The sequence below is a fragment of the Vigna unguiculata genome, chromosome 11 (assembly GCF_037176805.1).
Source record: "Vigna unguiculata cultivar grain cowpea cultivar isolate G323 ecotype 2 chromosome 11, ASM3717680v1, whole genome shotgun sequence".
Classification (NCBI taxonomy): domain Eukaryota; kingdom Viridiplantae; phylum Streptophyta; class Magnoliopsida; order Fabales; family Fabaceae; genus Vigna; species Vigna unguiculata.
In genome coordinates this window covers 18,338,325-18,364,106 of record NC_140802.1, presented here as the reverse complement: position 1 = coordinate 18,364,106, position 25,782 = coordinate 18,338,325, and the positions used below count along the sequence as shown (strand labels likewise).

At 36.8% G+C, this 25,782-nt stretch overlaps 1 pseudogene; it reads left to right on the top strand.

The window, feature by feature from the left end:
- Positions 1–2,861: 2,861 nt before the first annotated feature.
- LOC146881598 (uncharacterized) lies at positions 2,862–3,981 on the top strand (annotated as a pseudogene).
- The last annotated feature ends 21,801 nt before the right edge of the window (positions 3,982–25,782 follow it).

Sequence of the window (25,782 nt, the reverse complement as noted above, 5' to 3'; positions counted from 1 at the left end):
GAGTATGCTTAACGATGCTGCTCAAGTGGAGCCTCCTCTTCATGATAAGGAAATGGTGACAATGTTTGTGAGCACGTTACAACCATCGTTTTATGAATACATGGTAGGGAATGTATCTTCAGTTTTCGCCGATATTATCATCATAGGTGAAAGGATAGAGATCGGGTTGAAGAATGGAAAAATTGCATATAGCCTGATGAGATGCCTTTAACCAAAGGACCCACAACAAGAGCAATGGCTAGAAGGATACAAGAGCAATAGGCCTCCAATGCACATACAAAGCCCAAAATGAACTTTACATGGGCCAAGGAAGATGTGAAGACCTAGGCTAAAACTCTTTGTTTGTAAATATTAGAATAGGGTTTATTTTTGGGCCTTGTATTTTGGGCTTTGAAGAGAATTGGACCAAAGAAGAGTTGGGCTTGAAATATGACTAACAAAGAGATAGAGCGCATTTGTGAGAGGATCTAGATCCTTCTTGCTCCAAGCTTGGTCACCAAGCTTCTCTTATGCGCCTAGAAGCAAGTCCTTTGTGACTTGCTTAGGTGGCAAGTCACACTTGCCTCATGCACTCTTTTTGGCTCCAAATACCACATTCTATATCATTTTTCTCTCCATTTTTCTAGACCACTTGGCTCTCCTTTTCTACTATAAATAGAGAGCTTAGGACCCTTGTATTTTCATTCATGAATATAGTAGAGAAACTTTGTTGAGATGACTCCAAAATCCTCTCTTTTTGTGAATCAACTTAGGCTAGAGTTCTCCTTCTTGGTTTCCTCTAGCCCCCTTCCTTGAGTGTTGGCCCAACCTCACTTGAGAGCTTCTCCAAACACCATTGTCGCACCCCTTCTCCTCTCATCTCTAACTTCCACACCTTCATCCTTCTCCATGGAAGCTTCATCAATTCCACATAGCTTCTCCTTGGCTTGCTTACTCTTGAAGATGGACTCATCATGTGGTATCTAGAGCCTTGGTTGATCAAGCTTGACGTCAAGAGATAAGTTCATCTTCCTTGTGGTTTTTCTTTTAATTTCCGTGTTGTTCATTACTTCCTTTGGATGTCTTGCTGTTTTTCTTCTTTTCACCTCATTTGTTATATGGTTCTTATTATTGTTCCTTTGGAACCATTCGGCCATTGTGCCTAAGAACTCAACCATGGTGAATTTGTGTGCCTTTTACATTTTCGTTTAAGTCTTGTTCATTTTCTATTTCATCTATTTGAGTCATTTTAATTTTCTAATCCATATGTTTTGTCTAGAGTAATGTGTAGTTCAATTATGTCTTAAATTCCTTTGTTTAGCTTTCCATTTTGCTGCTGTTTTACTGTTGTATTGCTACTATTTTTGGTTCATAAATACACCTTCTCTTCTCCCTTAGAGCCATGGAAATGAACCTTCACATCTAGATAACCTTTTTTATCTTAATGTCCAGTGGGAATTTTCCTTGTGCTTGCTTAATCACCTAAGTTTCATTTTCGTTTCTAGTGTGCTTTGTGTGCTTTTAATTTTCGCATTTGAGTTCATACTTGTTAATTAGTTCTTGGCAAGTTCTTTAGAGTTAATTTCCATTGTGTTTCCTCGAGTTTCATAATCTTCTTTTGATTCCTTTAAGTTTCCTTCTCTTTTGTTTCTATTAAAATGCAAATGATCAAGCATAGTGTGGTGGTGATTCTAATTTGTGGTGGAAACTAGTTGTTGTAAGAGCTATAAAAAAAGAAAGAAAAAGACCAAAAAAAGAGTACAAGCAAGTGCCAAAAATAATCAAAAGAAAAGATCAAAAGAAAGTGGCAAAAGAAGTACACTAGAATCACAACCATCATTTGAGTTTGAGAGCATTTTTCTGTTGCATTTTACTGTTGTTCCAGTTCTGTCTGTCTGCACACTTTTTGTATTTGTTTTATCACAAAAATTGGCTATTGCAAATCCAGATCTGATTTTTGCCTCTTGTAGCTAAAACATATACCAAAAAAAGAAAACAAAAATCATTGAAAAGCGCTTCTAGACAGTGAGTGTGTCTTGCAACATCAAGTCTCACCAAAGTAGGCCGCATAGTTAGACTCCAAATCGTTTTGTTTTTTGTTGCTTAATTGTTAGTGTATGTCTAATTCTATTTTAGAAGTTTTGTGCAATATTCTTTGAATTACTTTGGCAAGGAAAGACTTGGTTAGTAAGCAATCCAAGTTATTCACCTCTCTTTCCTGGAAGATAATTCAAGAATTTTGCTATTTACTTCTTCTTTAGAATTTCTTAGTTAGCTTTTAGTAATCATGGCTAGTCAACCCTCCCTACATAGTGCAAGTGATTTTGAGGATTTAATTCATAGTTTAAAACATGTTTCTCAACAACTCAAATGACTTGAACTATGGAGAAAACAAGAGGCAATTTACAAGGTGAAAGATCAATTGGAAAGAGATGGCCAAATTGCTCTCTTGGAGGAACAAATCAAAGCTTTAAAGAAAAGAGATGAGAAAATCCAAAATAAGCTAAAAAGTAGGAGTAATTCTAGCAAAGGGTCTAGAAGTGGAGCTTCAATATATGGGGAAGAGGAAGGATTAAGATTAAGAGAATATTATCAACAACCTTCCCATATTAGGAGACAAAGAAAAGACCCTAATCCTAGAGAAGTTAAAGTAGACTTGCCTCACTTTCAAGGCAAGGATGATGTTGAAGCTTATTTGGATTGGGAGATGAAGGTCGAGTAACTCTTTGCTTGCCATCAAGTTAGTGAAGAAAGGAAAGTGCCTCTTGCTACCCTAAGCTTTCAAGGCTATGCTATGTAATGGACTTTCAATTGAATATTGGAATGATCTTAAGTCAGCCCTTAGGAGGAGACACATTCCCTCCTACTACAATAGAGAGATCATGAACAACCTCCAAAGACTCCAACAAAGAAATATGTTTGTGGAAGAATATAGACAGAAAATGGAGTTACTTATGATGAGGGCGAGAATAATTGAGGAAGAGTCCATTACCATTTCTAGATTCTTAAGTGGCTTAAACCTTGATATAAGAGATAGATTTGAGCTTCTACCTTACCAAGATTTGAATGATTTGGTGCAAATATGAATTAAGGTAGAACAACAAAATTTGAGAAAATCTTTTTCAAAAAGAAATCAAGCTCAAACTAACTCTTATGTTAAGAAAGATTTTAAGAAAGAAGAGAAAAAGGAGGAGCCACCTAGGAATCTAGGAAAAGGTAAAGAGGGGAGTGCATCATCACACACTCGCACAAGTGAAATCAAATGCTTCAAATGTCTTGGTAGAGGTCACATAGCATCTCAATGCCTCACCAAAAAGACCATGATTCTTAGGTGTGTTGATAGATATAGCAGCCAGGATGAAAATGAAACTGAGAGTGGAAGTGAGGAATCCAACGAGTCTAATATAGAAGATGCTCACCCTTGTGATGCGGACCTTTTAATTGTTAGAAGGATCCTCAACAATCAACCTAGTCCACAAGCACTAACACAAAGAGAGAACATATTTCACACAAGGTGTAAAATTTTGGAAAACACTTGTTCTCTAATTGTGGATAGTGGCTCGTGTTGTAACTGCTGCAGTACTAGGTTGGTTGACAAGCTGTCTTTGACTGTCTTACCTCATTCAAAACCTTACAAACTTCATTGGCTTAATGAAGATGGGGATTTGGCAATCAATCATCAAGTAAAGGTCAAGTTTTCCATAGGGAAATATGAAGATAATGTGCTATGTGATGTAATACCTATGGAAGCTTGTCATATCTTATTGGGGAGACCTTGGCAATTTGATAAGAAAACCATGCACAATGGTCTCACCAACAAGATTACCTTTACTCAAAAGGCTAAAAAGTTTGTTCTTCATCCTCTTTTGCCATCACAAGTGGCTGAGGATCAACTTCAAATGAAGAACAAAAGAGAAAAAGAGAAAGATGAGGACAAAAAAAAAGTCCTCAAAAAGTCCAAAAGCTAAATAAAGATAGATTTCCTAAGAAAAGGAAGTCTAAACTTAGCCCTCGAGGTGATGGTCCTTTTAAAGAGCTAAAAAGAGTCAACGATAATGCATATAGGCTAGAGTTGCCTGAGGAATATGATGCACATGCCACCTTTAATGTTGTTGACTTAATACTTTTTGCAGGTGGTACAGATGATGAGGCAGAAATTTCAGATTTGAGGACAAATCCTTCTCAAGAGGGAGGGGATTATGAGATGCCTCTAACCAAGGGACCCACAAAAAGAGCAATGGCTAAGAGGATAAAAGAGGAATGGGCCTCCAATGCACATACAAGGCCCAAGATGAACTTTACATGGCCTAAAACTCTTTGTTTGTAAATATTAGAATAGGGTTTATTTTTGGGCCTTATATTTTGGCCTTTGTAGAATAGGGTTTTTGTTTGGGCCATGTATTGGGCCTTGGAGGGTTTTTGGGCTTTGAAGAGAATTGGACCAAAGAAGAGTTGGGCTTGAAATTGGCCCAACAAAGAGAGGGAACGCATTTGTGAGAGGATCTAGATCCTTCTTGCTCCAAGCTTGGTCACCAAGCTTCTCTTATGCGCCTAGAAGCAAGTCCCTTGTGACTTGCTTAGGTGGCAAGTCACACTTTGATGAAGGATTGACACCAACCAAGGATGAAGGCACATGCTTAAGAAGACTAAGCATGTTTAGAAAGGAAGTTCACTAATCCTTCATCCATTTCATTTGTGTTTGTTATTTTTGATTCCCTAAGTTGACTTAGTTGAATCAACTTTAGTTGACTTGTTGACCTTTGACTAGGTTTGACTTGTTGACTATAGTTGACTTGACCTAAGCCAACATGCCAATCTATGTTTATTTGCTTTGTAGGTTAATTAGGAGTAAGAAAGCAATGCTAGGTGGCGCATGATGATTGGGGAGCATAAATGATGTGGATGAGAGAGTAAAGCAAAGGCATAAAGCATAAAGTAAAAGGCATAAAACTAGTGTACCTATGTACCTTTGGTCTCCTTTGTTTTTAGCACACTTTGGCCACTTTTTGGAGACATATGAGACACATTCTTTGTCTCCTTTTGTGCTAGAACGAAATTAGCCTTGCACACACCATAGTTGGCTCTTTTGTCTCTCATTTTTGTAACCTTATTTGACCTAGTTTCTAGAAGCTAGGGTTAGGTTTTTGTAGAGACATCCTTAGGTGTCTTTTATTTGCTTAGAGGCCCTTAAACTCTTCTATATAAGGGGTGCTCCTAGACATGTAAAAGGGTTGAAGATTTTGAAGTAAAAACACTCTTGTGTCTCAACCATTTGTGAGAGTTTCCTCCCTTGGGAGTGAAACTTTTAAGCCTTATCTTGCATAGCAAGTGGCGGCACACATCCACTCATCTTCAAGGTTGCCATGGCTTCTCACATTTTTACCATTTCTTTCCTTTCCATTTTATGTTTTCTTCTTCCTTTAATTGTTCTTGGTTTTCTATGATTTATGTGCTTTCCATTTCCTTTTCATTTTGAATCAATTCATCATCTTCTTCTCTTGAGCTTTGTGAAAGGAACCTTCACATCTAGATAGCTTGCTATCTTAATGTCCAGTGGGGATTTCACTTAGCTTTCTTAATCAACTCACACCATATTCAATAATCTTAAAAAGGAACAAGAAAGTCCTTCATCATTTGGTATCTAGAGCTTTGGTTGTCCTTGAATATGGTGTTTTCATGTTCTAACCTTGTCTTGTGTATCTATCTTTGAATGGTCAACATAAAAACAATGTTGGCAGAAACTGTTCACGATTTTAAAAGATTAAACTGCACCTGCTCAGTGGTCCAAAAATTACGTTCCTTATGTCCAAAGAAAGCTCTGTTGGTATAGTTTTTAACAAAAAAAGAACCAACACATTTGGAGTTCTGTGGAGAGAGTTATGATTGAAATAGTGAGCAAAGGTCAGAGCTGCCGAGATCACCGCGAATCAATGTTTTTCAGGTTATGTTGGGTAGTTTTTGCTACTGTTTTTGTTACTCTTCTTACTCCTAAATGTGGTTGGATAACATGTCTTTGGATGGTTAGTCTTTGAGCCTCAAATCCATGAGTTTAAATGCATGATAGCTACATGTTTGTGTCTTTGTGTATGTCATGTTGAGTCTTTAAATGTGTCTAACTTTTGCTTGAGTCATATGTCATATGCTTCTTTGAGTTTTCTTATTCTTGTTTCTAAGTATTTGATCTATTGCATGAGATCTATGCCTTTTGTTGTAGCATGCTCCTTGAAATTGATTTTGACCTAATTTTGAGGAACTAAGTGTTCAAGACACCCTAAAACATCCTTCTCATCATTTTAAGTACCTAGTTTTGAAAAGAAAAAGTGTTTTCAAGACCAAAAACAATTTGGCCGAGAGCTAATGTGTTGCTTGGTGAATCCATTTGGCCATTTTTACTAGGTGTTATGCTACCAAATTTTATACTTGGATTTTGGGTGATATTGGCAAATTAGTTCAATGCTTTAACTTGGTTATGATCTTTCTTGGTGTATGCATAATTTGAGGTATAATCTTGGCTTGTTCAAATGCTTTCCATAGAGTCTTTAAAAGTGTTTTTCATTGCTTTAGTCTTGTTCAAGTTTTGTCTTTAAAACAAAATTTCCTTAGAAGTTAAACTTTCTTGTTTTTGTGCTTTTCTTGCTTGTCACTAGGTGTTCTTTTGTTGTGTCTTAGTAGTTTTCTTTTCTTGAAACTCTTGGGATGTTGTGGCCGAATCACTTGTCTTGCATTTGAAGGTTTTGAACAAGTTTTAAAAGTGTTTGCTTCACTCCTTTGGTGGATTTTGAGTGCTAGCCTTGCCTTGTTACTTTGGGAGAGTGATCTAAACACTTGGGTTACAATTTGGGTTGGATTTGGTCTCGGTTTTCATGTTGTCTAACCCCTAATCCATTTATTTTGCCTCGAATTTGAGTGTTTTTGTTGTAGGAATCATGGCAAGTTCATCAAATGCACCTACACCAAACAAAAACAATACATTGATGAGATTGCTTCGGGATTTGGAGTTGTCTAGGAAGGAAGCCTTTGAACAATTGAGAAAGGACAAGGAGCAAAGTGACCTAAGAATCCAAGAGCACATTCAAAGGCTTCAAGCTAAGGAGCAAGAAAGAGAGGCTAGGAAAAGAGGGCATTCTAGGCGCAAACCATCACAAGAGAAGCAAACTCCAAAGATTCCTAAGTTCAAAGGAGAAAATGACCCAAACATCTACATTGAGTGGGAACAAAAAGTGGACCAAATTTTTACCATTCATGTAGTTAGTCATCAAAAGCAAGTAGATTTGGTAGTCTTAGAGTTTGAGGATTATGCATGACTTGGTGGCATCAATTATGTATGGACAATATTAACCAAGAGTCACTCGCGACTTCTTGGAGGGACCTTAAAAATTTGATGCGCACTAGATTTGTTCCTTCCTACTATAGGAGGGAGACTCTTTTGAAGCTCCAAAGGCTTCAACAAGGGTCCATGTGTGTGGATGAATATTACAAGTTAATGGAGTCCATGCTTCTAAAAGTAGGACTCCAATTTGAAAGTGAAGAGGAAAAGGTAGCTAGATTTGTGAGTGGGTTAAGGAGGGACATACAAGATTTAGTAGAGTTATATGAGTACCCCTCTCTTGACAAAGTTTTACATTTGGCCATCAAAGTTGAAACTCAATTGCAAAAGAAAAAAGAGGCCAAGAGGAGTGGTTCATACAATGACTACTATTCTAGTACTTGGAAAGATAAAGAAAGAAAACATGATAAATCACCACTCAAGAGTTCCCAAGACCCACCTCTTAGGACTAATTCGTCTAGGTCTTCTAATGAAAATCCTAATTCTTCTCAAGGCACAAGGACAAGTTCTATAAAATGTTTTAAGTGTTTGGGATATGGGCACATGTCTTCAAATTGTCACACCAAAAGAACCATGGCCTTAAACCTTAAAAAAGAAGTAGAGAGTGAATATTCTTCTCCTCCTTCCCCCAAAAGTACTTCTTCCCACACTTCTTCTTCAAGTAAAAGGATTAAACCCCTTGAAGGTGGATTATTAATGATAAGGCACCAATTAAGACAAGTTTCCAAGGAACTTGACCCTTCTCAAAGACAAAACCTCTTTCATTCAAGGTGTCATATCAAAGACAAACTATGTCCCCTCCTCATAGATAATGGAAGTTATGTAAATGTGGCTAGCACAAGGGTTGTGGACAAGCTTGGCTTGAAAACTATCCCTCATGCCAAGCCCTACAAGATATCATGGCTTAAGAAAGAAGACATTAAAGTAACTCAACAAGTCCTCATTAACTTTTCAATTGGAAATTTTAAAGATGAGGTGTTATGTGATGTTGTGCCTATGGAAGAAACTCATATTTTGTTAGGTAGGCCATGGCAATGTGATAGAAAAGTCTTTTATGATGGCCATGCTAACACCTATGCTTTCTCCTTCCAAGGCAAGAAGTTCACACTCCTACCTCTATCACCCAATCAAGCAAATGAGGACCAAAATAAAGTGAAAGATAAGAGAAAAGATGAAAAAGAAAAAGAGCAAGTTACCTCCAAAGTGTTACTTGCCTCTAAAAAAAGCTTTCCAAAGCAAGATGGACATCACCATTCTTTCTTCTCTTGCAAGGCTCAAAAGGAAGACCCAATGCGCAAGCATGAGAAGAAGAATGGTCTAAAAAAGAGGGATGGCCTAACCAAAGCTAGGGGTAGTACCCTTAGAAAAGATGGAACAAGAGCTCATAAAAGGGAGGCGCAAAACCTTCCCCAAATCAAGTCAAGCTCCATCTACAAAGGCTTAAAGAATTTGTGGTCAAATTCTCTCCAAGAAGGGGAGGATGATGAAGGATTGACCCCAACCAAGGATGAAGGCACATGCTTAAGAAGACTAAGCATGTTTAGAAAGGAAGTTCACTAATCCTTCATCCATTTCATTTGTGTTTGTTATTTTTGATTCCCTAAGTTGACTTAGTTGAATCAACTTTAGTTGACTTGTTGACCTTTGACTAGGTTTGACTTGTTGACTATAGTTGACTTGACCTAAGCCAACATGCTAATCTATGTTTATTTGCTTTGTAGGTTAATTAAGAGTGAGAAAGCAATGCTAGGTGGTGCATTATGATTGGGGAGCATAAATGATGTGGATGAGAGAGTAAAGCAAAGGCATAAAGCATAAAGTAAAAGGCATAAAACAAGTGTACCTATGTACCTTTGGTCTCCTTTGTTTTTAGCACACTTTGGCCACTTTTTGGAGACATATGAGACACATTCTTTGTCTCCTTTTGTGCTAGAACGAAATTAGCCTTGCACACACCATAGTTGGCTCTTTTGTCTCTCATTTTTGTAACCTTATTTGACCTAGTTTCTAGAAGCTAGTGTTAGGTTTTTGTAGAGACATCCTTAGGTGTCTTTTATTTGCTTAGAGGCCCTTAAACTCTTCTATATAAGGGGTGCTCCTAGACATGTAAAAGGGTTGAAGATTTTGAAGTAAAAACACTCTTGTGTCTCAACCATTTGTGAGAGTTTCCTCCCTTGGGAGTGAAACTTTTAAGCCTTATCTTGCATAGCAAGTGGCGGCACACATCCACTCATCTTCAAGGTTGCTATGGCTTCTAGCCTAGCCTTGTAGTGGCGTGCTTCTCACATTTTTACCATTTCTTTCCTTTCCATTTTATGTTTTCTTCTTCCTTTAATTGTTCTTGGTTTTCTATGATTTATGTGCTTTCCATTTCCTTTTCATTTTGAATCAATTCATCATCTTCTTCTCTTGAGCTTTGTGAAAGGAACCTTCACATCTAGATAGTTTGCTATCTTAATGTCCAGTGGGGATTTCACTTAGCTTTCTTAATCAACTCACACCATATTCAATAATCTTAAAAAGGAACAAGATAATCCTTCATCACACTTGCCTCATGCTCTCTTTTTGGCTCCAAATACCACATTCTATATCATTTTTCCCTCCATTTTTCTAGACCACTTGGCTCTCCTTTTCTACTATAAATAGAGAGCTTAGGACCCTTGTATTTTTATTCATGAATATAGTAGAGAAACTCTGTTGAGATGACTCCAGACTCTTCTCTTTTTGTGAATCAAGTTAGGCTAGAGTTCTCCTTCTTGGTTTCCTCTAGCCCCCTTCCTTGAGTGTTGGCCCAACCTCACTTGAGAGCTTCTCCAAACACCATTGCAGCACCACTTTTCCTCTTATCTTCTAACTTCCACACCTTCATCCTTCTCCATGGAAGCTTCATCAATTCCGCATAGCTTCTCCTTGGCTTCCTTACTCTTGAAGATGGACTCATCATAGCCCGCTTGCGACTACAACTTCTAAAAAGCCCGGTTTCAATCCAGGGAAGAAAAAGGAAGTGGAAGTGCATGCAACGTCCACAGTACCAAGGTGGGAAAACCAAGCCCATACTCAAAATTATCAACGACAGGTGAATCGACATCCTTATGTGACTCATACAACAGCTGCCACCAATCACAATCTCCACAACAGGGATTCAATTAGTCAGTCACTACACACCTCAAATAACACTTGGAAAACTGAGACTAGCACAAATCTCAACCAGCCTTTGGGGCAAATTGCTAGTCCCAGAAGGAATCAAGAATGGAATTTTGTTCATTTCACTCATATTCCTGTGACTTACACAAAGTTGTTGCCAGATCTACTCTGTAATGCTTTAGTAGCCATTTGCCCGATGAAGCCCTTGCAACCGCCATATCCTAAGAATTTTGATATAAATGTCAAATGTGATTATCACGGAGGAGCCATTGGACACTCTACCGAGAGATGCTTGTCTTTCAAACACAAGGTGCAAGCTCTAATGGACTTAGGGTGGTTAAAATTTCAAGATGATAAACCCAACATCGAGGCCAATCCCCTCTCTAGGCATGGTAATGCTTCAATAAATGCTATTGATCTCAATGGACCCAAGTTGGTAAAGAATGTGAGCAAAATTCGGAGTTCACGAAGGGATATTTTTGAGGTGCTACTAAAAGCAAAATTGTTGGAAGGAGAATATAACTTGAATGAGGCATGAGGTTTCCATCCAAGTGCTAAACACTCCATCGAGTTGTGCAACAAGTTTGAGAACTTTTTGCAAAATCTGATCAATAAGAATTTCGTACAAGTATGTCATGGGGGTAAGGAGGAGGAAGTTTTTGCACAAACTAGTGAGAAATCTGTCATGTCGCCACCAAAGCCATTGATAGTTCATTTCGCTAGATCCACTCTTGCACTAACATCTCCGAAAAGACAATTTGTTGTCATCCTATCACCTTCACCCTCCCATACAAAGTGAGAAGGCGGTCCCTTGGAAATACGGTATACATGTGTTAGGAGAGGGACAACAAACAAAGAATCAATCAGTCGATGGGGAGCCAGTTGGAGAAAATATATCAAGCACTGGAGGAATGACAAGAAGTGGTCGTATCTTCACACCACCCATTTTAAGGAAGGACGTAGTTGGCAACGAGGGAATCACAACAGGAGAAATTAAGGAACTCTTGAAAGAAAAGGACGTGCAAACACAGGAAGGATCTAAAAAAGAGGAAAAGCAAGAAATATCTTATGTAGAGGCTTGTGAGTTTTTAAAGTTCATACAACAAAGTGAGTACAAAGTAGTAGAACAATTCAAACACATGCCTGCTCGGATTTCCCTTTTGGAGTTACTTATGCATTCAATTTCCAATAGAAAGATGTTAATGAAGATACTCAACAAAGCTCATGTGGATCAGAATATTTCCCTAGACAAGTTTGAGGGAATTGTTGGGAATATCACTGTTAATAATTACCTCACCTTTACTGATGACGAGATACCTGCTGAAGGTAGAGGACACAATAAGGCATTGCATATATCTGTGAAATGTTTGGACCATGTCATTGCAAGAATTTTAATTGATAATGGTTCCTCATTAAATGTGATGCCAAGATCGACGCTAGAAAAATTGTCATGTGATGGTATGCACATGGAGCCGAGTGCCATGATTGTAAGGGCTTTCGATGGAAGCAAGAGGGAAGTAATGGGAGAAATAGAGTTTCCAGTTCAAATCGGTCCTTGTATCTTTCAAATAATATTTCAAGTCATGGATATTATTCTAGCTTACAGTTGCTTGTTGGGCCGCCCTTGGATCCACTCTTCAGGTGAGGAGGATCTCCTTGTGAGTGGGCCCTCATTATCTTGTTACATTGAAGCAGTAGAGGAAGCCTTTGAGATAACTTTTCAATCACTAGAAATTATGGTGAACGCATATGTTGAACCATTTTCGATGGTCCCACACATGTCTTGTGCTTCCCTCATGATGGCCAAGGTTATGCTGAAAGAGGGTTACCAATATGGAAAAGGGCTTGGTAAAAATAACCAAGGGCTAACTTTCCCCTTAGAGGTCTTTGAAAACAAGGGTAGATACGGTTTGGGGTACAAGCCTACTAAAGAAGACAAGAGGAGGCTATTAGAAGAGAAGAAGGAGCGAATCTTGGCTCGCGTAGAAGGTCGAGAACGAAAGATAGGGAAGATTCACATTTGCGATATCAAGAAAAGCTTCCGCAATGCTGGATGGGTTAATGTAAGACCCACTAAATTTAAATAATTAAATAAATAATTATTTAATAAATGCGGGTAGGAGAAGCCTTTATGGCATTAAATGTTAACCCTCATGACGTGGAAAAGTGCTAGCTCAAATGGTTGAGAGTACTTTGATTGGGTGAGAGGACTTGGGTTTGAGTCTTATGTATGCCAATTATGTGTTATTTATGTGATTTTATATTTTTATATATATAATCATGTTGGGGAATGATATTATAATTAAATTATATTAGTTAGCATGAAACATGAATGGGCATGATGGTTTGGTATTGACTTGAGATTTTAGGGTTATGGGTTCAAGCCTTGGGGAACCCAAATTGAACTTCATTTTTTGGCTATTTTGGCTTTGGATTGGAATTTGAAGGATTAAAGGAAAACTCTAATGGACATGGCAGCCAAGAGTGGCTGAAAAACAGAAGTTAATTAGGATATTGAATGGTAATTAACTTAGGATTAATGCCATTTTCGTTTTCTCACATTAAACCCACTTTAAGACCATTTTAAAAGGGTATTTTGAGGTAGGAGAGAAGGTTTGGTTGGGCTGTAATTGTGGTTGCAGAAGAGAGCACGAAATTGTGAGTTTTGGTGAGCGTTGAGTGAGGTTGGAGGCTGAGTTGGAAGAAGAGCAAGAAGGCTATTGGCAATCAGGGAGGAAATAGAGAACTTATCAAATTAAGCAAGGAATATAGGTTAGGGGAGTTCTTATTGCTTGTTTTTATTTTGCTATCGTTTGAATATATGATCTAAATCATGATGAAAGAGTAGAACATGTCTATTCTTGATTTTCTTCACGTTTCTGGATTCTCCAGAAACCGCCTGGCGGTAGTTCATGCGCTGCCAAGCGACACATGTGTGTAAGCCCTATTTTTCTGGGTTCCCTTGAACCGCCTAGCAGTTGTGCATGGCCCGCCAAGCGACGCTTCTAGCTTTGGCCAATTTCTGGTTTGTGGTGAATTTTGTGGTATTTGTGATGTTGAAAATAATCATGTATGAGTGCAAAAATGCGTTGAAGGAAGAAAATCTGCTTGTGAATTGAATGGTGTGTGAAATTGGTATGAATTGGGTTTCCATGTGGGGTTGAGGTCTATGGGGTGTGAGATGATGAAATGTTGTGTCGAGTTTGATTTGTTGGATTGCTTATATGGTAATGGTATTGACATAAACTGACTTAGACTCGTGTAATGGAATCACTCATATTTTGATTAAAAATGCAGATTGGAATCGGTAGTACAATTAGGGTGTGGAAGACATGGCAGGTGCGAACAGACCTACGGAGAACCCAATTTTCACACACCGCCTGGCGCCACATCAGACTAGCAGAAGAGTTGTTGTTGGGTGTTCGCATTATGGGAATGGTTGAGCAGGGAATTAAATGCGTTATGGTATATGGTAGACTGGAATTAGTAAGCATGGTAAGGTTAACAGGTTGAATTGTAATGGGGAATGTGAAGTAGAATGGCGTTCACAGTTAATTAAATTGTATGTTAAAAATTGAGAAAAAGATAGGTGTCAAAAGATACGAAATGAGTTGGGTATGAGTATGTGTTAATGGGGAGATATGCATTAAACTAAATAAGGATTGTAGGTAGAAACATAATAAGGACTATATTTATATGGGAACCAGTAATTAGGATATAATATGATGTAATTGGATGATTATGAATTAGTCAAATAGTAAAATGATGAACAGGGAATAAAATGTGTAATTTGATTGTTGTAAATATGATTGTATGAAGAAGATTGATATTTGGAAAGCGGGCGATATTGCATGCTTCACTGTTTGGGTGTGTAAGGGATATGTGCTATAACGAAAATTATTAGTTTCATGAATAGATTATGTGGATGATAAAGTAGTAATAGAACCTTAGTTGGAGTGCCATAATTCTCCTATAAATTGGTGTGTTGTATGATTGAGATCCTTTGTGGATCTGTTTAAGTGCCTATAAACCAGTAGTAGTGCGCTACTGGTATGGCGCCTGGCGGCGTGTGCGAGCTGCCAGGCGAATGGGACACCAACCTGTGACAGTGGTCACAGTGTGAGCAGGGCGCCTGGCGGTAGGGAGGGTTCCGCCAGGCGAAATGGTGCAGTAGAGACCCTGATGGTGCGGTGGCGCCTGGCGGCGCGGGGCAGGTTCGCCACACGGTGGCGGTGAGTGGCGCCCGACAACATGGTGGAGTCCGCCCGGCGGTGACGGTGCAGTGATGATGCTGCATACGCGTGGTGCCTGGCGGTGTGTGATGCTCGCTTAGTGGTCTGGACCGAGTGTTTGCCTGGCAACGTGAGATGTGCACCAAGTGGTTTTGGTTCAGTGATGGTGCGCGAGGAAAGGTTTCTACACAACTTTAGGTGATGTTCATGATGCGAGGCTTTGGCTGGGCGTCCAGTTACGAGTGTAACCCGTATTGGATTAACACGTGACCCCTCTAGGTTGTAGCCTGGTGGTTTAGGAAGTCCAGTGGAGTGTGCGAGTTGTGGCTTGTACGGCGAGGTTCGGGTGATTGCTATCTTCAGAGTATTTTGATAGAGTTTTGGTAGTCTGGAACAGCTACAAACTTTATGTTTGTTTTGGGGAGCTCTACTTGGTGTCACGGTGAGATGTTATGACAAGGTTATTCCCACGTGTGGACTATCAGGTGGTGGCCTGTAGTCGGAGGGGCAAGTAGACACTCGTGCAGCAAAGATCGATCATTATTCTCACCTAAAGGGTATAGAAGTGATAGACGTCTAATGAAAGTATTGGAAGTGGAAAAGTAAGGAAAAAGGGAGAAGAATACTAACCCGAGTTTAAATGTTTTGATGTTGTATTTAATATTTTATTGGTTGGTTTTATTTAAATGAGCTCACCCTATCTGTGTGTGTGGGGCGATGATCATGTAACTTGTTACATGGGAGTAGATGTTGATGCAAGTGAGCGGACAGGTGCATAGAGACGGAGTGGGGATCTCTTGGGGAATTTTCTCACTAGTTTTTTTATTGGACTATGGTGTTATTGTAATAATTTTATAGACCATTTTAATTGCATTACAGTATTAATACGAATTATTTTATCTGTGTTGGCGCATCGAACTTAAGGTTTTAAATATTTCCCGCATTTTGAGAAATTGTTGAATGATAAATGAGGTTGTTTTATTGAATTTTATTTTTGTTTTATTTTAATAAGTAATTTTCGGCTAGGACGTTACATTTAACACTTGTCAGATATCAGCTATCGAGGGTGGAAGTGGATCTGAAAGCTTGAACTTCGTGCGATCTTGTCCTCCAGACGTGCAACTGAACAATTGGGAGATAACAAATTTACTAGTGATGTTTAATTTGGAAAAAATGTAATAGCTTTAGTTTATCCTTTTGCTTTACTCGTAGTTTTAGGATTCAAGACTTTTTTAGATGATCGTTTTTATTTATTCTTTAAGTCTTTTTTTATGCTCAATGTGACAATAAAATCATTTATAATTGGTGTTTTTGTTTGTTTTGTTGTATTTATCCATTTTATAAACTCAAAAATGTAGATATGATGATGGATGTTTTGAAAATGTTAATGTCGATTTTCCTAATTTTGAGCACCCCGTTGATAATATGGAAGGTGATTATGAGGATGAATGGGAACCTTCCCTGAAATGTTGAGATTAGTGAAACAAGAAGCTAAAGAGATAAAACCCCATCAAGAGAATGTTGAAGTGCTCATTTTGGGAGATGTAGGAGAGATAAAAGAAGTGAAAATTGACACTAGTGTAAAGAAACAAATACGGGAACAATTGTGTGCTCTACTAAAGGAGTTCAGGGACGTTTTCGCTTGGTCATATAATGACATGCCAGGACTAGATACTAACATAGTGCAACATAAACTCCCTCTCAAGCCAGAGTGTCCTTCCGTCTTGCAAAAGTTGAGGAGGATGAAACCAGAAATGTCCTTGAAAATTAAAGAAGAAGTAAAAAAGCAATTTGATGTTGGTTTTTTGGTTGTGGCGAGATATCCCCAAAGGGTAGCAAACATTGTACCTGTGCCTAAGAAGGATGGGAAGGTTCGAATGTGCGTTGACTACTGAGACTTGAACCGGGTCAGTCCAAAGGATAATTTTCCATTACCGTATATCGATACATTGGTCGACAATACGGCCAGATTTTCGTTGTTCTCATTTATGGATGGTTTCTCGGGTTATAATCAGATCATGATGAAGGATTCACCCCAACCAAGGATTAAGGCACATGCTTAAGAAGGCTAAGCATGTTTAGAAAGGAAGTTCACTAATTATTCATCCCTTTCATTTGTGTTTGTTATTTTTGATTCCCTAAGTTGACTTAGTTGAATCAACATTAGTTGACTTGTTGACCTTTGACTAGGTTTGACTTGTTGACTATAGTTGACTTGACTTAAGCCAACATGCTAATCTATGTTTATTTGCTTTGTAGGTTAATTAGGAGTAAGAAAGCAATGCTAGGTGGCACATGGTGATTGGGGAGCATAAATGATGTGGAGGAAAGAGTAAAGCAAAGGCATAAAGCATAAAGTAAAAGGCATGAAGCAAGTGTATCTATGTACCTTTGGTCTCCTTTGTTTTTAGCACACTTTGACCACTTTTTGGAGACATATGAGACACATTCTTTGTCTCCTTTTGTGCTAGAACGAAATTAGTCTTGCACACACCATACTTGGCTCTTTTGTCTTTTATTTTTGTAACCTTATTTGACCTAGTTTCTAAAAGCTAGGGTTAGGTTTTTGTAGAGACATCGTTAGGTATCTTTTATTTGCTTAGAGGCCCCTAAACTCTTCTATATAAGGGGTGCTCCTAGACATATAAAAGGGTTGAACATTTTGAAGTAAAAACACTCTTGTGTCTCAACCATTTGTGAGAGTTTCCTCCCTTGGGAGTGAATACTTTTAAGCTTTATCTTGCATAGCAAGTGGCGGCACACATCTACTCATCTTCAAGGTTGGCATGGCTTCTAGCCTAGCCTTGTAGTGGCGTGCTTCTAACATTTTTACCATTTCTTTCCTTTCCATTTTATGTGTTCTTCTTCCTTTAATTATTCTTGGTTTTCTATGGTTTATGTGCTTCCATTTCCTTTTTGTTTTGAATCAATCCATCATCTTCTTCTCTTGAGCTTTGTGAAAGGAACCTTCACATCTAGATAGCTTGCTATCTTAATGTCCAGTGGGGATTTCACTTAGCTTTCTTAATCAACTCACACCATATTCAATAATCTTAAAAGGAACAAGATAATCCTTCATTAGATCAAGATGGCGGCTGAGGATATGGAAAAAACTACCTTTATTACATTGTGGGGAACTTTTTACTATAAGGTGTCAGTCTCAAGAATGCTGGGGCAACTTATCAAAGGGCAATGATAGCTCTTTTTCACGACATGATGCACAAAGAGATTGAAGTTTACGTGGATGATATGATTGCTAAATCTGAATCTGAATAAGAACACCTCGTCAACTTAACAAGATTGTTTGAAAGGTTACAAAAGTTTAAACTCTGATTAAATCTGGCTAAATGCACATTCGGTGTGAAATCAGGAAAGTTATTGGGTTTCATTGTTAGCCAAAAGGGGTTAGAGGTTGATCCTGACAAGATGAGGGCAATAATAGAAATGCCAATTTCCAACACAGAGAAGGAGGTGTGAGGTTTCCTGGGCCGACTAAATTACATTGCTGATTTATCTCCCAGTTAACCGCTACCTGTGAACCGATCTTCAAATTGTTGCGTAAAAATCAAGCTCTATAATGGAACGAGGATTGTCATACTGCTTTTGATAAGATCAAACAATAATTACAAGACCCGCCAGTACTAGGACCACCGGAATCCGGAAGACCCCTTATTCTGTACTTAACTGTATTAGAGGAATCGATGGGTTGTGTGTTGGACCAACACGACCAAATCGGAAGGGCAACCGAGAATGATAAGAGAGCTTTAAGAAGACTGGCTGCTAGTTTCATTTTAAATGGGGATGTCTTATACAAAAGAAATCACGATATGGTTCTCCTAAGATGTGTGGATGCAAAAGAAGCCGAAGTGATATTGAAAGATGTTCATGAGGGCACTTTTGGCACACATATGAATGGGCATTCAATGGCCAGAAAGATTTTGAGGACTGGTTATTTTTGGTTAACCATAGAAAATGATTGTTGCAGGCATGTGAGGAAGTGTGAGAAATGCCAAGTATATGTTGACAATATTAACATGGCACCCACAACCCTAAATGTTTTGACATCACCATGGCCTTTTTCAATGTAGGGAATAGATGTTATTAGAGCCATAGAACCAAAAGCATCAAATGGACATCGCTTCATTTTAGCAAAAAGTATATGTTTTGGTATCGGGGCCCTTTACGTGGTAATGGTCGCCGAATCCTTTAGATGTAGACCCTCTTCTCGTGATTGGTCTAATCTTTCTCAAAAGGTTTTAGTTTGCAAATAGTTTATGACTTTCTGGATCAAGGCCCTCTAGGCCCTCTACGTGGTAATGGTCATTGAATCCTTTGGAAGTGCGGTTGTCGATTTGTGACCTTTGATTTCATGTTTCGCCTTTATTTCTTTTGAAACTGGACGAAATTAGTATCTTTATCTTTACTTATATTTCTTGGAGAATATGAAAATGTAAAATTCTCATATTATCAAGGAAAATCTAAGTAAAGAGGGGCAACTGTCAACACCCAATTTTGTTCGGCTAAATAAATAATAGAATAAATAATAATAATTTGTTCTTTTAAAAAAAAGGTATAAAATATAAAATATAAAATATAAAAAAATAAATAAGTTTTCTCTTTCGTTTTTTTTCTTTTTTTTTCTTTGTCTAAATAATAATAATAACAGGATAATAATAATAATAATAATAAATAAATAAAAAGAAAAATTTTGTTTTAATCTTGTATGTATTTTTTTTTTTTGAGGCTTTGTTTCTATTTTAGCCCAAAATACTCTTTATACCCACACCGTTTTTCTTGCAACTAACGGCAACCCAACATTTAATTTTTGCACCCCCACTCTATGCTTTGTCGTTTCTGCTCTAGATTAAGAAGTTAGTCTAATAATTAGAAACAGAATATGTTCTAATATTTAGAATTATTTACTCTGATTTTGTGCTCTGATTTTATGATACCTCCTTTTCCAAATGAGGAAAATATTAATATGTTTCTCAAGAATATCTTTTTTTGTAATTCTAATTAATCTGTCCTGATCACGTTTGATTTTGTACTCTGATTTTATGACACCTCTTTTTTCCACATAGAGAAAGTAGTAATATAATTCAAAACAATATCTCTTTTACTAATTAGAATCAATTTTGCTGATCACGTTTGATTTTGTGCTCTGATTTAATTCCCATAATGTGATAATATTAAGACCAATTCTTGCTTTTTAAAATTTGTTGTAATTAAGACAAACCTTTATTACGAGAGTACATTAGATTTATAATGTTGTGTATATAAACCCACAAAAAAGGATTCTGGGCATGATTTTTCCCTCTTTGATAACCCTAAACACATCCACCATCTGGGCTCTCTCTCTACCGAGACTTTCACTTTTTACAGCACCGAAAAGTTGGTTCGTGTGTTCAAAATTAGATTTGGGTGTTGGAACCACAGTGCATCGTTTGTGTGGGTCTTCTTTTGCTTGTGAGTGGTTACGAAGTGCATAAGTCAGGTTTTTGTGCCTTATCCCTTTTTATTGTTAATGTCATATCAGTGATGTTATATTTTGTATTGTTGTTTAATTAATCTCCGCATATGGATGTTCTGACTTTTAGTTTTCAATTACTATATTTATTTCGATGTTGCCTGGATGCCTTGGTGTGAATGATTAAATGCCTGATTATTTGTTTGTTTGGGGTATGCTTGTCAAGGTTGAGATATGTGTAAAAAATGAAGATATTTTGGTTATATTGATTGCTGCTTTCTTGGTTTCATTTTTTTCCCCTATTAAAAATGCAAAGCTAATTGGCGATTAATGTCTTCCACATAATTAGGATAATAAGTCATGTTTGTATTTTGATTCTTAGTATGCGTGTATAATTTCTAGACCCATTTGAAAAGCTAACTGTTTTTCTTGGGGTTTAATCTTTTTTTCTTTTTTCGTTTTATATACATAGTTTTTTTTCTTTTCCTTTGCTGAATCCACATAAAATAAAATGATGATAAAAAATAACATTTAAGTGGTAAAGTATATAAAAAAATAGAAATTTACAATTTAAGGAACAAGTTATTTTCTTACTCTAACTATTTGTTCGGCCGCTCGCGCCGCATCATATTTATTTTAAAACTTTTCTTTTTTTTCTAAAAAATGTATATATAAAAAAAACTATAAGGAATATTTTTTTTAGTTTATCCTTAGTGTCTATATGGCCACTCGCGCTACATGACATTCGCTTCTGATATTTCAAAATACTAAAATCATAAGAAGACTTTTACATACAAAAATAATCAAATCAACAAGTTCTCAAAATAATCATAAAGAACTACGTGACCTTGATTCTCCATTATGAATGGAGATACATAGGAACAAACAGTAATCCTTGTCAAGCCCAATAAACAAAAAAAAATCTTTTTTTGTTTCCTTTGTTTTCCTTTGTCATCTCTATTTATTTATTTATTTTTATTTATTTATTTATTTTTATTAATTTATTTTTATTAATTTATTTTTATTAATTTATTAATTATTTTATTTTATTTTATTCATTTATTTTTTTATTTTTTTATTTTTATTTTTTTAAAAAAAATAAACATTTAAAGGAGACCACATCAATTTGTCTTTTAATTAAAGGTATCGTCTTAAGATGGGCGTTGTAGGGTGCTAACTCCTTCCCTACGCGTAATTAACTCCCGTACCCCCAATCTCTGTTTTCGTAGACCTTGCTCCTTTTTATCGTTTTCCATAGTTTCCTATAATAACTATGGTGGCGACTCCAAAACTCTGTGTTTACAAATTTTATTTTTTTGGTTCGTCGTCCCGTCGTGATTTTGGTTGTTACACAAAGAAAACTCAATTTTATCCCAAATCGATATAAAATTTGCCATGTTTCGATAACTAGAGTAAAAGTTATGACTGTATGAAGTTTTACTAAAAACATACACAAATTTTTCACTACAGAAACTAGTACACACTATCACAATGGGCATTGCAAAGAAAATTCAATTTTATCCCAAATCAATACCAAATTTGCCCTATTTTGATAACCAGAGCAAAAGTTATGGTCGTTTGAAGTTTTACTACAAACATACACAAATTTTGATCTACAAACACTACTACACAGTACTATAGTAGGCATTACAAAGAAAATTAAATTTTATCCCAAATCAATAAAAAGTTTGCCCTATTTCGATAACTAGAGCAAACGCTATGGCCGTTTGAAGTTTTACTAAAAACATATACAATTTTTTTACTACAAAGACTACTACACTACCACAGTTGGCATTGCAAAGAAAGTTATATTTTATCCCAAATCGATATAAAATTTGCCTTATTTCGATAATCAGAGCAAAAGTTATCGCCATTTGAAGTTTAGCTAAAACATACACAAATTTTGCACTACAAACACTACTACACACTACCACAGTAGACGTTCAAAGAAAATTCAATTCTACCCCAAATCGATATAAAATTTGTCATGTTTCGAAAACTAGAGTAAGAGTTACGGCTGTTTGAATTTTTACTTAAAACATACACAAATTTTGCGCTATAAACACATTACACACTACCATAGTACGCATTGCAAAGAAAATTAAATTCTATCCCATATCTATATAAATTTTGCCCTGTTTTTATAATCGAATCAAAAGTTATGGTCATTTGAAGTTTTGCTAAAACATACACAAATTTTGCAATACACACACTACTACACTACCACAGTTGGCATTGCAAAGAAAGTTATATTTTATCCCAAATTGATATAAAATTTGCCTTGTTTTTATAATCGGAGCAAAATTTATGGTCGTTTGAAGTTTTGCTAAAACATACACAAACTTTTCAATACAAATACTACTACACACTACCACAATAGGCATTGCAAAGAAAATTAAATTCTATCCCAAATCGATGTGGAATTTGCCTTGCTTCGATAACTAGAGCAAAAGTTATGGCCGTTTGAATTTTTACTATAGCAGACACAAATTTTTCTCTACAGACACTAATACACATTACCATAATAGGCATTGCAAAGAAAATTCAATTATATCCCAAATCCATATAAAATTTGCCCTGTTTCGATAAACAGAGCAAAAGTTGAGGCCGTTTGAAGTTGTACTAAAAACATATACAAATTTTGCACTACAAACACTACTACACTACCATAGTAGGCAGTGCAAAGAAAACTAAATTCTATCCCAAATCGATATAAAATTTGCCCTGTTACGATAATTAGAGTAAAAGTTATAGCCATTTGAAGTTTCACTAAAACATACACAAATTTTGCACTACAAACACTATTACACACTACCACAGTAGGCATTGCAAAGAAAACTCAATTCGATCCCAAATCGATATAAAATTTGTTCTGTTTCAATCACCTGGGCAAAATTTATGGTCGTTTGAAGTTGTACTAATAACATACTCAAACTTTTCACTACAAAAAGTACTATATACTAGCACAATAGACGTTGCGAAGGAAATTCAATTCTATCCCAAATCAATATAAAATTTGCCCTGTTTCAATAACCAGAGCAAAACGTATGGCCGTTTGAAGTTTTACTAAAAACATACACAAATTTTTCACTACAAAAACTACTACACACTACCATAGTAGGTATTGCAAAGACAATTAAATTTTATCCCAATTCGATATAAAATTTGCACTGTTTCGATAACCAGAGTAAAAGTTATGGCCGTTCGAAGTTTTACTAAAAATATACACAAATTTTTCACTACAGAAACTACTACACACTATCACAATGGGCATTGCAAAGAAAATTAAATTCTATCCCAAATCGATACATAATTTGCCCTATTTTGATAACCAGAGCAAAAGTTATAGCCGTTTGAAGTTTTACTAAAAACATACACAAATTTTGCACTACAAACACTATTACACACTACCACAGTAGGCATTGCAAAGAAAACTCAATTCGATCCCAAATCGATATAAAATTGTTCTGTTTCGATCACCTGAGCAAAATTTATGGTCGTTTGAAGTTGTACTAATAACATCAACTTCTTTTATTCATGGTTGTGTGATGTTTTTAGAAAGCATATGTTTTGCAGGTTATTTTTCTTAGTGCTGCTTTAATTTTTCCTTTTTTTTTTGTGCATGGGATTGTTCACGTTGGAAGTGGTCAGTTTCAGGATTTTCGTGTTGGTTGTAGTTTTGATTTGTTCATGTGTGTAGGTGCTGCGAGGTGAAGAGAATGAGTGTTGTGAGTTAGTGGTGTGGCATGTGAATGACATTGTGGTAGAGAATGTAAAGATGGGGTGCATGCATGAGTTAGCGTGGGTTTGGGTTCCATGAGTTGAGGTGTAGGTGAGTGGTGCCTGGGAATATTTGCATTGGTGCAGGGCATGCGTTTCTACATGTTTCCTGGAGGCAAGTTTCGTTTCCAATTTTGGGATGTGGGGGCTGGTGTTTTAATGTGAGGAGTGTAGCTTTGGATGCTTTCATTAATAGTAAAGGCCATGGGTGCTAGTTAGAGAACCATTAATCTTAATGTTAAGCTTCTGTAGTTTTGATGGGACAAGCCTTTTGTGGCGGTGTTTACATTTGCATAAATGCATGGTGTTTCCATTCCTTCTTTTGGCTTAGGTGTAATGCCTTTGGCTTTTCATTTTATCTTGATGCAATACGTATATCACGATTTTGTTTGTGCATTGGTGGGAGGTGGTGTTTAGTTGAGATAAAAATCATGTAGCCATAAATTTTAAGTGGGGCCTTGGTGAGAATTCTTCCAACCATCACGTGCTATAGTTTCCCTAGTTTAGGATAGGTTTTTGTCAATAGAAAAAGAAAGGGTTTCTTTTCATATGTAGTAAGTTGGTAAGAAGACTATGGCCCACATGCAAATGCAATTTCTCTTTCTTAAAACTTTTTGGTGCCTACCACACATAATATTACATGGTTTGTTTATGATTGGTGCATGCTTTATTATAGACACGAGTCCTACTTCTTTTAAGTGGTAGTTTTGTTTTCATTGGACAAAACATATAAACTTACTTTTGTTTCTTCTCAAAAGTCATGCAGTTGTTTCCTTTTCATATGGGTTCACGGGTTCCATTAGAAAGAATGTATTTTTGTTCTTTACTTTATCCATATAAAATGCATGCAAACATATCCTTGTTCACGGTTCTCTTCATGTATGTATAGTATTTTCAATGTTTGGATTCTTTATTTTTGGTTTTTAAAAAAATATGCTCAATGCACAGGAGTTGCATGTCAAGGTATTTTAAATGATGGCCACATTGACTTGCTTCATTCTAGTTAGGAACTTCTAGGTGTAGTTTCACATGCATTTTTCCATATGTTTTCATGGGTTGCATGGTTATAAAGTTTAAGTGGTGGTTTACGGATAGTTACTTGTGTCTGATGTTATGTTGGTGTTTAATGAATGTCGCTTGTAGAGTTTGTTGTATGAATGTATTTTTTGATAAGTTGATGGGTTTATGTTATGGGACTTTATTTTTCAATCATGATGTGATGGTGTGTATTTAGTTCAATATGAAATTCTCATATGTTGAGTGTTAGGAGTGTTTTGCCTTGCTTGAAGAATCTTGAAGGAATTAAATGTTGTGTGAGGTCTTTCGTACCTAGGAACCCAGTGAAGACTATTTCACCTGTGTGAAGTAGTGGAAAGGGGTCCTCTTCGCCTGTGTGAAGCAGTGGTAGATGATTGGTTCGAGTGTTGTACCCTCTCGGTTGTGTGAAGCAGTGTGAAGCAGTGGGGAGGGGAAAGATGTTTCACCTTATTTCGGCTTGTTGTGAGTATAGTGCTGATGTGCGATGCATCGACGTTTTTACTCATGATTCCTTGAGGAATAAGGGAGATAGTCTGGCTGCGATAGTGGGACACATCGAACTATCTGTTCTAGGAAACTAGATGTTGTTATGGGGTGAAAGGCCGCAGAAAACCAAAAATTTATTATAATCACTATGTTTGAAGATTTTAGATGAATGTGATGTTATGTTTGGTTTCGTATGATTGTTTTGATTTTGGGGTTGTGTGGTCAACCCAAGGATTGATTTTGATCATAATGCTTAAGTGTTACTTGAATGCGACGATCAGTATTATTGCAAATGTATTATTTATGAATTTCTTTTATATACCATTGTT